The sequence below is a fragment of the Anser cygnoides genome, chromosome 12, assembly GCF_040182565.1.
Source record: "Anser cygnoides isolate HZ-2024a breed goose chromosome 12, Taihu_goose_T2T_genome, whole genome shotgun sequence".
Lineage (NCBI taxonomy): Eukaryota > Metazoa > Chordata > Aves > Anseriformes > Anatidae > Anser > Anser cygnoides.
In genome coordinates this window covers 11,923,638-11,936,681 of record NC_089884.1, presented here as the reverse complement: position 1 = coordinate 11,936,681, position 13,044 = coordinate 11,923,638, and the positions used below count along the sequence as shown (strand labels likewise).

The 13,044-nt window shown below is 45.0% G+C and overlaps 1 protein-coding gene across 2 annotated transcripts in view; it reads right to left on the bottom strand.

Annotated features, from left to right (window-relative positions):
• Positions 1–12,893, bottom strand: part of RSPRY1 (ring finger and SPRY domain containing 1) — a 41,176-nt gene extending 28,283 nt beyond the window's left edge. The window contains exons 1-2 of one of the 2 annotated variants that reach the window (XM_067004359.1): positions 12,784–12,893; positions 1,323–1,508 (exon numbers count right to left, since the gene is read on the bottom strand). The gene's annotated coding sequence lies outside the window, so the exon portion shown is untranslated. Of the gene's footprint in view, positions 1–1,322; positions 1,509–11,975; positions 12,460–12,783 lie in introns of those variants that run through there. The other variant, XM_067004360.1, reaches the window with a different exon arrangement.
• Positions 12,894–13,044: the final 151 nt, after the last annotated feature.

Below are 13,044 nucleotides of genomic sequence, written 5' to 3'. Positions count from 1 at the left end.
AACACTAGCAAGATCAAGAGTGTTCAGAACACTGCCTGATCACAAATTGATTTTTCAAGCCATAGGGTATACTTCTATATAACTATATAAAAACTCAACTAAAATAAAGCCTTACTAAAGGCATCTTTTCAATGCATAGGTACTCCATGCATGTCAGGATAAATAAGTTACTTTCAAGACTACTTTTTTTAAAGAATAACATGCATTAACATTTAAGCTAGAATGATGAATATCAGGTTATTACTGTTTTAAAATTATATAACAAACGTGTAGAAGCATAAAACTAAAAGAAAGTTGAAGGCAATTACAACCTTTCAAATACAAAAGGCCCCTTACCACCTCAGCCAACAGGCAATCGTGCAGTTACTAGCTGCCTTCTGGGGCAAGATTACGACAATATTATTTGGGAAGCCAGACACCAGTCGTAGAAGTAAGCATAACATCAAGCATTTAAATGGAAAACTGTCACCAAAAAAGTGCTTCAAAGAAGCTCTCACAGACTCTATGTTTTAAGTACATTACTTTCAGTACACTGAGAAGTTCAGTATTAAGGTAACTGAAGAGTAACTAGGAAAACAAAGCCCATCAAGTGATATTAAACGTCATAAATACAAGATCTCGACTTCTGGTTCAAGAAACTTCTAAACCACCGATCATTAAAGTGGTTTCAGTATCACAGCATGCTTGCCTTATTCTCTAAGCAGTTTGACCACAGCAAGAGGTGGGACAGCAGGCTCAGTAGATTTTCCACCTAAGCCAAGACAGTTGTTACCTTCTCAATCAGAAAGTAAACCGTAGACATAAGGGTGCCAATAGAGACTGCACAGATCTCAAGCAAAATTGTGTAAGATCACAGACTGGTTCAAATTACTTTTGAAAGTAAGCAAAAAACCCACCCCACCATAAAAACCAAACACAACTAAGAAAACCTCACCTATTTTAAGGAATAACTAGTTACACTAAATCTAAAATATGCCTTCCTAAAAAAGAAAAAAGTATTTAGGTATCCAAATAATTTAAGGGTGTTTTAATAACAATACTGAAGTTCAAAACTGCATTATTAGTGTTATGGATTAAGAATCTGTAAAGATTGTGTAAAGATTGTTCCATAACATATAAAAATGTTAACACAGTGAATCTACATTGTCAAACCCCATCAAAATGAGTATGAAAAAGCTGTATTTTAGTGATCAGCAATGAGCCGAAGCCTACCAAAGGAAACAAAAATAGAGATGTCAAGATCAAAACTGATTACTGAGACCTGGGTTTTCCGCCTGGCAACATTAAGCATGATTAAAAACACGTGATTATGATCAACTCACCTTTAAGTGTGTTTGGTTCAGGAATAACTGGGCTTGCTCATAAAGCACTGTAGCAGAAATGGACTGTTTTTCTTCAGGGCACAGATGCATTTGTATCCAGAAAAAACAGCAGTATGTATTCCTTTATCATGGGCAGTGAGTTATTACAGTAAACTGCTTTCGCTTTTAGAAGCTATGCCAGAGTCCCTGAAAACAGAGAAAAGAAAGAACAATTCATTTGGAGACTGCCTCCCAGACAGACATGTTCCTCCTCCTCTCCACACCCGCAATGACATCAAGTCATGCTGTTATTTTCAGCTGCAGTCAGCCCTTACGGGGGAAGTTCTCTCTCAGCTCCAAAACCAGTTTGCCACCTACCAGCTTCAGGACCAGACACAGCTACGGAAACCCCGATCTGTTGCTACAGCCGAGGCACCAGACACCACAGCAAGTGCGGAGCAGTGACCGATACCTTGCTGCAGATTACCGCTTGCAGGAGGAAGAGCCGCAGCATTACCTGGCCCAGATCACCCTCATGTAGGCTAGGGACAGCAGGAAACCAAAGCAAGTACACTGTAGAAGTTGGTTAGATAAAAGGAGAAGAGAATTTTTAGCAGATGGACTCAATGGTCCTTGTGGGTCCCTTCCAACTTGGGATATTCTACGATTCTATGAAATGACAGGATACACTCCCCTTGTTTAGTAAACAGCTGAGTTTGACAGCATCCACTTGTACGTGAGAGTAAGTAACAAACAAGGAGCTCATTTCCATGCCTCAAAAACTGAAGTATTAAATATTTCAGCATATAAGCTAGAGGAAGAGATTACTACGGATCTGCCTTGCAAACCAGCCGCACCTGGACAGGGTACATATGTAGGAAGAGAGGTTCTGAAGGGCAAAGAAAAAAAATCCTTTCAAACAGTGGTGTTCAAGGTTGCATTTGAGCTAGCATATTTAAGGGAAGATTTACAACATTATAATCAACTATGAGCTTAGTATTAGGCTGCTGGTAGCCGTGTCACCGTTGAAATAAAGAGGACTGAGCTCTGCACATCTGCAACATGCATGCCCGTCAGGGATAAAGTGCCACTGCTACAAGAAAACAGAAGTAAAGCCAGTAAAGGAGAGAACTCACCATACAGACTGCATTTTCACAAGAGAAAAAGGCATTTCTAAAACCGACAAACACCAACACTTTTGGAAGAATTTTGGCAAAAAAAATTTTTACAACTCAAATGCAATTGACATTTCTGAGGTTACATTTTATTCATTTCTGTAAGAGGAGAGAAATAAGTTTTAAGGATGATCAATTTTACTTCTGTCCAGACCCTGAGACCTTAGTGACAGAACCTACAACATGACAAAAATGTTTTGCACATCTTGAAGGATGAAATATATTATGTTTTTCAATGAGAGGTAAAAATCTACTCATATATACATGAGAATTTTGAAAGACTGAAAACTTTAACTTCAGACCTAACCTTAGGAAATATCTGCTCTCAAGGAAGCCTGGACACAAAAGTAGTTTTTTTATTCCAAAAATATTTAGCAGTCTATTTGAAAATATTGTGGGAATAGAAAAATATGTATTTGTTTAAGACTATCTAAAAGACTAAAATTTTTTGAGGAACAAAACCAAGAATATCACAACAGCAGTACTGAGGTAGGCCAAGATAAGCCCACCCTCTTATCTGGCAGTGGATCCTTGAAGAGAAGCACGGGTACGAGCATGGGATTAGAGATAAATAGGCTCTCTCCTAGTGTACTCGCCCCAGTGTCAGCAGCTCAATCTCCCGAGACAAAAGACTGCGTGTTTGTTTTCCTGTCAAAACACAGCAAAGGAGGAGAATTAATCTCTCATAAGCCATTTATATTTTTTCAGTAGTTACATGGCTAATAGTCTGTGCAACTGCTTTTAAAATGTAGCCATGTTCCATTATAATGCTGTGACCCATTGTTAACCAAAGGGGACCGCTTCTCTCGCAAGGGGTGAAAGTCACAAATGATACCAAACTCCCCAAGAGCATAGCTTTGGAGACGAAATCAAAACACTCTTTAACCCAAAACCGTTGTGAGCTAACAGCTAAGATTCACCTCAGCAACAGCGCAAGAACCAGAAGATGACTCCCGGGAAGGCATGGGAACAGAAACCTGTTGCCTCTTGTCCGAGCTACCCCGACGTCATGGGAACGACGCTTTCTGAAACAGCTTGTGCAAGTCAAACTAGAACTGAAAATGTTCAGATGAAGCAACTGTACATGAAAATACCAGCAGCGATTGAGCTATAGTATAAAGAGGGCAGGCTCTCCATGTTAAAGGCTGTCCTGCTTTCCCCACTATTAGCTCCATGTTATGCCACTCAAACAGAAGTGCTAGAAAGCCCTATCCCTACCAGTCTCCCATTTGCCTGAAGAACATTCTCTGACAAATTTAAGAAGTGATAAGACCATGAAAGGTGTTCACAAAAGCAGCCACAGTTATGGAAGCTATAACTTTTTTTTTTTTTTTTTTAAGTGGTATGTCAAAATTAGTTTTTAAATACAAGAAGGGGTAAAGGCAGTAGTCGGTACTTGTTTCTCAGCAAGAGGGCATCCTTTCACTCTGAATGTTGACCATCGCATACTGTTTTGGGATGCGGGACTACTAAGTTGCCAAACACATGATCAAAGACCTTTTTTTGTTCTATAAGAAACTAGCACTGAAATTTCTCTCGCCGGCATCATCACACGTGGCAGCCCACATCCCTGCCACCCAGGCTTGCTTGCAGGTTCAGCTGGGAGGCAGCGGCCTCCTGCGGCATCCTGCCCTAAGCAAGCCACTCAGATGCCATTTGACCACCTGAGTGGGATGAAAGCTGCCACTGGGCACAGCTGAAGCCCACAGCATCTTTCTGGGCCCAGGCTCATCCCCACCAGCTTTGGGACCGATCGCCTTACAGCAGCCACTCTCCAGACTGCACTGGTCTCCTGACTGGCAGAAACATGCCTGGATGCAACAAAGGGGTGACAAGCTGTGCGAACTGACCAGCCTGCTGCAGCTCTGGAAGTCCAATGGGGAAAAAATAAAAAAAAACGAAACATCAGCCATTGAACTGAATACTATTTGAGTGGATCTACATGTGCCTGGTGGCACCAGTGGCAAGCCCACCCCAAGAGGCCTCCTCTCAATCATCTGATGGAGCACACCCATGGAGAAGGCAGCTGGAGGTGGCATCAGTCTCATTTTCTCTGTAATACACAGCCCAAGAACCAGTGATTCATCCCCTGAAATATTCAGTTACAGCCAACCATAATAGTGCCTCATGATGGAAAAAAGCCTCTCCTTTCCATGAAATGGAGTACATTGCCAAGAAAACAAAAAAAAACTTCATACACAAATGAGTAAAGACTGTTTCAGCTACTAGAACCACTTCTCCAGCTCCTGCCACTATCACAAGTGAGAGCAGTGTTTTCTTCTCTTAAGAGCAGCATATGCAGATGCTCCATCAGTAAGTGATACAGTAAAGTTGATAGCTTTTCAAGAGCTAAACTAAGTTTTAGGCAGCAATTTCCTATTAAGGAGATAAAATAATTAGAAATATTCCCTCAGCATTTCTTTTCCAAAGAAATGATGCTCCTAAAAAGGAGATTGAAACATTTGCGATGCCAGTTGGATGAAAGAGTTCAAACTACAAGAGGAGACACAGCTCTGAACTGCTGTAACTCAGAATAAGAGGGGGGGAATCCTGTTTGCAAATATAAGCTAATAACATGGAGAAGATGACAGCTTTGAAATGATTAGGGTAAGTAAGAAAAACAACAAGAATTCCCAGAAAATTAAATACAATTGTAATGTGAAATTGAGATTTTCTCAGGAGATCACATTGAGGTTAGAGGTAAACCTCTCTGCTGAAAGACTTCAGCAACTGAAGAGCAGAAGCTACTTAGTGTCCAGAGCAGTGACCAAGCAGATGGGGAACTGGACTGCAAGCTTCAGGAGGAACAAGTAAATTCTGTGTCGATTCTTCTGTGCATAGTAACTGAACATCATCTTGTAGAATCTGAAGCAAAACCCTAACGCAATTATTTTCGTTAAAAATATCCTGGAGGATAACACTATGGGAAACAGCATTTACTGTCACCCAATGTGTCACCATTTCGGGTACAAAGCCATTGATGCAGTCATTTGGTTTCTTAGTAGTCATAGTAAAAGCATCCTAAACCAAAAGCAGACTGACCTTGAATGTGCCTGTTTCACAGAAAAGGAAAGATCAGTTCTCCAACTTGCCAGCTCTTACCCAAGTGCCTGTCAACTGTTGTGGGGCTGAGCAGGGCTTACGCAAAAATCTGGGCTTTAACCCTGCAGCTCCAGTTTTGTAAGAAACACACTGTACTTGAAAATCTGATCTCTTGTTAGACTTGGTGTGGTAACAGTCAAAGGAGAAAGAAGAAAGATTCTAAGAACAGGTTTTTTTCCTGTAGGTTTGCTATCAAAGTCATGTTTTACAGTCCTCTGTACATTGGACTACTATTTTTTCTTCCTTTAAATCTGTTTTCAAGCTGGTACAGGAACACTAAAGTTCTGATATGGATTTTAAACCAATTTCACATTCTCTCAAACCAGCATTTCCAAAGCAGGCCTGGCAAACCCAGCAGCAAAGGGAAGAGAACCCTGCCCCAGCCTGGTCTAATCTGGGCTCAGGGACAGAGCAGCACCCAGGGCCGCCAGGCAGAGTGCTCTGCTGCGGTGCCTTCTGAAACAAACCGAAGTCATTACCACCTCCTAGCTTGCACATCTCAGAGGTCTAAATTTCTCATCTCATGATCATTTAGATAGAATTGTTCCTAGGCCTTTAGAAAAGGCTAATTCTGCTTTAGCGCTTCAAATGTCTAAACACTCTCCAGCACAAGCATCAATAACACAGAACATGACTTCCAGGTTCTTCTCCTCCCAGGGGTCGTCATTTTTCATTTCAAACAAAGATACAAGGAAAGAAGGAAAGGTCCTGCTCTCATGCTTTGAGGCAGATAAATGCACTTTTGAGATACCAATCTTAAAAAGACTGTAGTATCTGAAAGCTCCAGGGTGTTTGACAAGGTTGCCTCCAGCAGGCTGACGTGGCAGAGCGGTACAGGCACGGCAGCTGCCCGAGGAGCAGAGCATAATGCACTGCTCCAAAGTGGCTGAAAGATAAGCCTAGTGCCCTGTGGAGGCCAGGCAGCACTAGTCCTGCAAGCTGAAATCACACAAGCACAATAAATAAAACATATTAGCTACCCTAAATAAAGTGGATTAGCTATACCGTATAGGTTTGGTATGGGCATTCATTCAGAGGCTTCAGTTAATTCAGGTCAATCTTCCTTGCTGCTCTTAAAGCTTCAGATATCAACAGTAGAGAACTTTGCTAAATTTTGAGGGAGAAAAAAAAATCAGAAGCCACTAAGAAATTCCAGAACCAACAGTGCTGGGAGGGAAGCACAGGCATTTTGAGTACCAAGCAGAGGTACGGAATTGTGGAGGAACACAGCAAAAATGCCAAATTTTATTTTTTTTTCCTGGTAAATCTAGTAATTCATACCAGAAATGTTAATGCTTTACCTGTATTATTCAGAGACAGAAACTTTATCAATAAAAGTATTCTTGAATTGTGGAGAGATTGGTTCATTGTAGTCGACCGCAAAGATAAATATTTAAAGCACCTCATACATTAACAAAAACTCAGAGGATTCCGAAGCACAAAGCAAGAGACTGAGCAGTTCAAACACAGTCACACAGAGTAGTCCTGCCATGGGAACTAAATCTAGGGCTACGCCAGCACAGAGGCAGCCGAGTAAACACGCTGTTGGCTACAGAAAGATGCTACAGGCGTGGACTGATGAAAGCAGGGTCAGGTTCTTCTCAGCAAACCACCAACTTTGTGCAATTGAGCTGAAATGGCGAAATCCCAGTGTTGCACTGTTTCTTGTCTGTAAGCTAAGCTTAGGAGAGACAAAATGCGGGAAACAGACAAAACTGGGGCTTGTTTTCAGAGAAAGATTAGGTACCAAAATGTACAAGACAGGAGAGTCTCCTGCTCTAGACCACAGAAAAGAGCCCAGCTAGATGGTATGACTAAGCTGTTATGAATGCATAAAACACGCTGAAGTACAGGATGTGTGAAAAATTTTGATAACATTGCTGAAAAATTCCGCGATGCCTCAGTTGGAAGCTCGCATTTGTCGGCTGACAACTGCCTCTGAGAGCAAAGCGCAGAGCAGACAGTGTCTAGAGCCTCCTATTCTCAGCCTCAGCACCACATTTGCCACCTTATGACAATGGTTATCATCACAAACAAAAAAATAGCAACATTGCAGGAAACAGGACGAAAAAACTTTCACTTCTTGTTAACTCGAGTAGCATCAGAGGAGGGACCAATCTTTGAACAGTGGCAGCTGAAAGCCGGATTAACAGCCTTCCTGGCCAGCCACAGCAAGCAGGCAGTTATGAGCTGCTCTGAGCTCCGGACTGCCCAGGGACAGATGAAGATGTCCTTCTGACCATCTCCTCCTGTAAGCTGGTGCAATGACAGCTGTTGAGTCAGATATAACACCCAGGGCACTAGGGCAGCAAGCTTGCCTTGAAGGCACTCACAGAAAGCTTCATCCTTGATCTAGGCCTGCTAGAGCCTGCAGAACTTGATGCACAGCTCTAGAAAGGTTACTCGAACCCCTCATCTCTGACCCATTCAAGAGAAAAACAAAAAAAAAAAGCATACATGAACACAGCTTCATTTCTCCCCACATGGGTTTCTCTCCATACTTAGGTTCTGCCTTGTTACAAGCCCGACGTACAAATGTGGTGCAGAAGAGATGCTGCTGCTGGGCAGGTGACCACGCGTGACAAGCACGTCTGCGAGCAGCTGGCACCAGGCCTCACGGACCTCCTCCCACCACCGAGCTCCTGCCCAGACCCTGCAGGTAACAGCTCACCTGCAGCCTCTCATTTGGCACGCAGCCGGAAGGATTAACAGGGATACGCCCCTCTGTCCGGCAACAAAACTTACAGGGATATAGTATTTTAGGTCCCACATCTGTAGGAGGAAACTTGGAGGAAGTTGGCCAGTGGGTTTAAGAGCTCCCACAGCCAAGAGACGGAAGGGGATGGGCTGCTCGGTAGCAGAGCCACTCAAGCGCACGTGGGTTAGGAAGAGGGCCAGGTACTTGTTGCACAAGGCAGTCTGCAAGCGGTTTAAGGAAAAACGTGCCTGTTTTATTTCATTACAGTTGCACGTCAAGTAGGCAGAAAACTGAAAAACAATTTAAGCAGCTTTCAAAAAAGCCTATAATGATATCAGGAGTCATAGTCATCTGGTGTTTCTCTTTGGTAACTTCTTGAAGAATTTCAGATACTTAAACTTTAGTTCTCCTAAGTGCAATTATCAAAGCTATTATTTCACCAAATGTACCTAGGGGTAATCCTCTAAACAGAGGAAAACCTTTCTGTTCTTCAACTTTGTCTTGTCTTTTCCTTTTTTAAGCCTTTTACTGCAGTACTGATACACTGACCGGAGTTTCCCAGAGAGCAAACATGCATCATTTCTCATTTACTATTAGATTAGCTTTATTTTTAAAAGCAGTGAGGAAGTCCAGGCTTTCTTCACATCACAGGCACCTTTGCTTTTAGAAAGAAAAAAAAAAAAGAAAGCATCAAGGTATCTGCTGGATTTTCTTTTCCAAGCTGTCTTGCATGTCCCAATGCCTACAGGAATGTAGAAAATGTGCACCAGTGCCACAGCCTTCTGATCTGTAGTTCAAACTGTCCTCTAGCCGACGACTCAAACTATTTCCTATCAGTCTGTGCACATGCATTAAAACAGTCCAAACATTTACACCAATACTTCATCTCAAAACATCCCCAGCCCTGGTCCTTCTCCTCATGTCTAGTAGGACACCAAGGTATTCAGAAACTTAAAGCAGAAGCAAAGTGCTTCCTATAGCCAAGAAGCCTTAGAAGGGAAAAAAAACCCACGCAATTCCAAGAGTTGTGTGTACTTAGAAACTACTGCTTCTTCAAGGGGAGAGATATATCAGGAAGAGGACAGATGTGTTGTCACTAATGGGGGGTTCAGCAAGTCACTATGATCAATGACCATACATCAGTAAGTGACTGATGAGTAGTATCTCACCTCAGAATGTGAACACACAAGTATGCCTACTGAATGGGCAAACTGACCTCTCAAGTACACAGAGATCCCATGGCAAAGTTGAAAAAACTTCTATAGCACAAGTTGGGCCACACCAACGGTAGATCACGGCAGCAGATAACTGTAGGCTCTGCACTGGTCAGTCACAAAGCCTGTGAGTCATATGTGAACATCTGACGTGTATTAAACCTTGAGGACACAATGAAGAATAGAAAGTGAAATAAAAATCATGCTGGCAAAGCTGCTGACAGGACATAGTAACTTTATAGTCACTGTATATAAACCAGGAAGGGAAAACAAAATATATTGTCAGGACATGGGGAAATTCAAGGCACAAAGTGACACAATGGAATCCTAATGTCATACTTGGAAGACACCAAGGCTCGGGGCAGTGCATGTGCCTGCCCTGCTTTGAAAGGAACGAATTCAAAGTCCGAGCAATCATATGTTCAGGAGATAAAAAACAAAACCGAAACAGCTTAAAAATGCTGAACTCAACATATTGGCAGTGGAGCAAGACACAACAAGCTTTATCATATTAGCTTGTCTTCAATTACTACAAGGCGATAGTATTTTAATTTGCTGCCCCTGTGCAGAGAAGAAAACCTAGCAGTGTACACCAAGACCTCCACCTCATGACAGTATCACCAAATATCCAAAATACCCATAGGAGATGTTTCATAATACAGTGTACATTATCAGCTACGGGAGATACTGATGTGAAAGGAAGCCTAAATGAAGAAGTCTAAATAGTAAAAAGTCAGTAGGTGTCCCACAGCAGACCACCACACTCAACACTAACTGGTTAGATTGCTAAATATTTCCTTTTACTCCTTAATTTTTAACAAACAAGCAAAAAGCTTGAGGAAAATGGATGCTATTATCACCTGATGGGCAGAATTAGAGATAACAATGAGAGATGTAGGTGGGAATCAGAACACCACAAGTCATTTCTGTCAGCCTACCCTTGAGGCTCACAGCAAGCGAAATGTGCTGAGAGCCAAGACCTCTGATGTGAAAATACTAAAAACATACTGTGACAGACTGCCAGCAGTTATGGAAAAGAGTTATGAACATCATAACCCTTCTGAAAGCAAAAGTTAAAGAAAGCATAGAACATCGTAACAGTGAGTTTAAGAGCCACTGATCAGCTGCTCTGTTTTGAGGCCAGAGAGCAGGACACTGAAGCAGTTAACGGGAAGTGTTGCACTTGAACACCATGCTATATACCCGAAGGTAAGCAAAACTGAAACTGAAAGACTTGACATAAACCGATGACTCCATACAACCCAGAAGCACACAAAAGATATCATACCTGAAGATAAGCAAAGCATGTAGAACAGATAAATTAGAGAAATTAGCAATGTAAGAGTAGGTAAGAAACTGAGATTGAGCTAAAAAAACAATTAGCAATAGCAAGAATCATCACAAGCGTTGTACATGATCCAAAACACTGCATTAAAACATCCTGGAGGAGCCTTCTATACAAGTAATGGTAAGCAGATGCTGAAAACTTGCAATTAGCGGGAATCTCAAGAGACTGTTTGGATGAGGAGGTGAGAGACACTGAGCAGTGATCATATAACTACATCTGTGCTGCACACACACAGACATATACCAGGAGAAACACACAACCTATTCAATTGGACTTGTACATGAGAACAGATAGCAGAGACTGGGGTACAAAGCAATGACAGAAATTACCTAAAGGAACAGACAACCGGGTGCCATCAGGACAGAGGAACTCTTGCTGAGTGCGCTTCAGCAGACGAGAACAAAGACATATGCAAAAGCACTCACAGAAGAAGAGGCCAGATATAGATCAGAGCAAAGAACAGATCAATTCTTTGCCTTTGGATAAACCTAAAAGAACCCACACTTACCAGCATCCTAAACCCTGAAAAATGACTGACAAGTTTTGAGAATGCATGGTCCTCACAAAATTCACAGCCAGAGACACGTGTCCAACAGTAGACAAAAAGCTGAGAGGATATTTCAGATTGCTTGTCGGTGGTGAGAACCACCACTAAGACGAACATATGTGGGTCTTCATATGACAGCAGTGCCATGGCACTGATCAGGATGGATATGTAGAAAGTGATGAGTAAGGTAGAAATGAACTGAGGATCAGCATAAGAAAAAAAACACAAATAAAAAATAGCACTGCTGGCAAAGAACAGACAAAAGTTAAAAACCTAAGACAAAACCATTGCAGAGTGGAAAAAAGCCTCCTGTACCAAAGAAAACAAATGCTGTCATGAACATAAAAGGAGAAAAGAAATCAACATTCAGAAAACAGTGAAGTGTCTAGAAGGTTGGATACATTTAGAAGAGGAGAGGCAGCTCTTATGCCTGTGCTTCCCCACAGACCAGAGCTCCTCAGGGAGAGGAATACTGAGGAATCAGACTGAGCGCCCAGATGAACGATGGGGTTGGGGCGAATACTGAGAGCAAGGGTTTGCAGTAACAGAACAGAGAAATAAGAATAGGACATCAGTACTTGGGAACCTACCTGGAAGGGGCACTGTACCTACTGCTACGCGCCAGGAGATGAGAGGCAGAGCAACTAGGAAAGGAATAAAAATGAAGGCACACGCGACAGGAACTGCGACCAGCAGGGCAGAAACAAAAAGCTTCGAAGGAGAACGGGTGCCTGAGGCCGGGGTGACGGGCAGCAGCAGCCCCAAGCACCGACCCACCGGCAGAGCGGTGCCGCTGCCCCGCCGAGCTCTGCCGGAGGAGCCCCGGCCGCGTTCCGCGGCTCGCTCAGCGGGACGGGACGGGACGGCGGCTCCGCACAGGTATCGGCGCCGGGCGTGGCGACGGTGCGGGGATCCGGGCTCTCCGGTGCGGGGATCCGGGCTCTCCGGTGCCACACGAGCGCCGCAGGGCTCCGGAGCTCCGCCGAGCGCCCCTCGGCTCCCGGCGGCGGAACGCCCCGCGCTGCTCGGACCGGCCGCCGGGCTCCCCCCCGACCGGCGCCGGGCTCCGGCCTCACGCCGCCGGCACGGGCGTTCCCGTCGCTTCCTGGCGGCCACCGGCGGGGCCTCCGGGCGGGGCGCCCGCAGCCAGCCGCGGCGGTGGCACAACCGGGCCCGGCCTCGCCGAGCACCGACGGCCGCGACCCCCCTCCCGGTAGGGCCGGGCAGCCCGTACCGAGGCGAGGGGTGCCCGCGGGCTCGCCCTTCCCCAGCCGGGCACCGGCGTGGCAGCGCCCGCCCGGTGGCAGCGCCCGCCCGGTGGCAGCCTGGCCCCCCCCCACCCCAGCCCCTCAGGACAGCCCCGGGGGGGCGGTGCCCGCCCGCCGCCACCGTACGCACCGGGCACGCCGCAGGGCCCCGTGCAGGCAGCGCCGCTCCTTTGTGCCGCGGCGGCGGGCGGTAAGATGGAGGCCGCCCCGCCCCGCCCCGCCCCGCCCCGCCCCGCCGCGCCGCGCTCGGCCCCGCCCCCCGCCGTCTCCCTAGCGACACGCCCCGCCCCGCCCCCGCGCCTCGCCCAATCGCCTGCCGAGCCCTCCCCGTCCGCCGTGACGTCACCCCGCGGCCCCTTCGACGGCGGCGGCGGCGGCGCTCTCCTCTTCC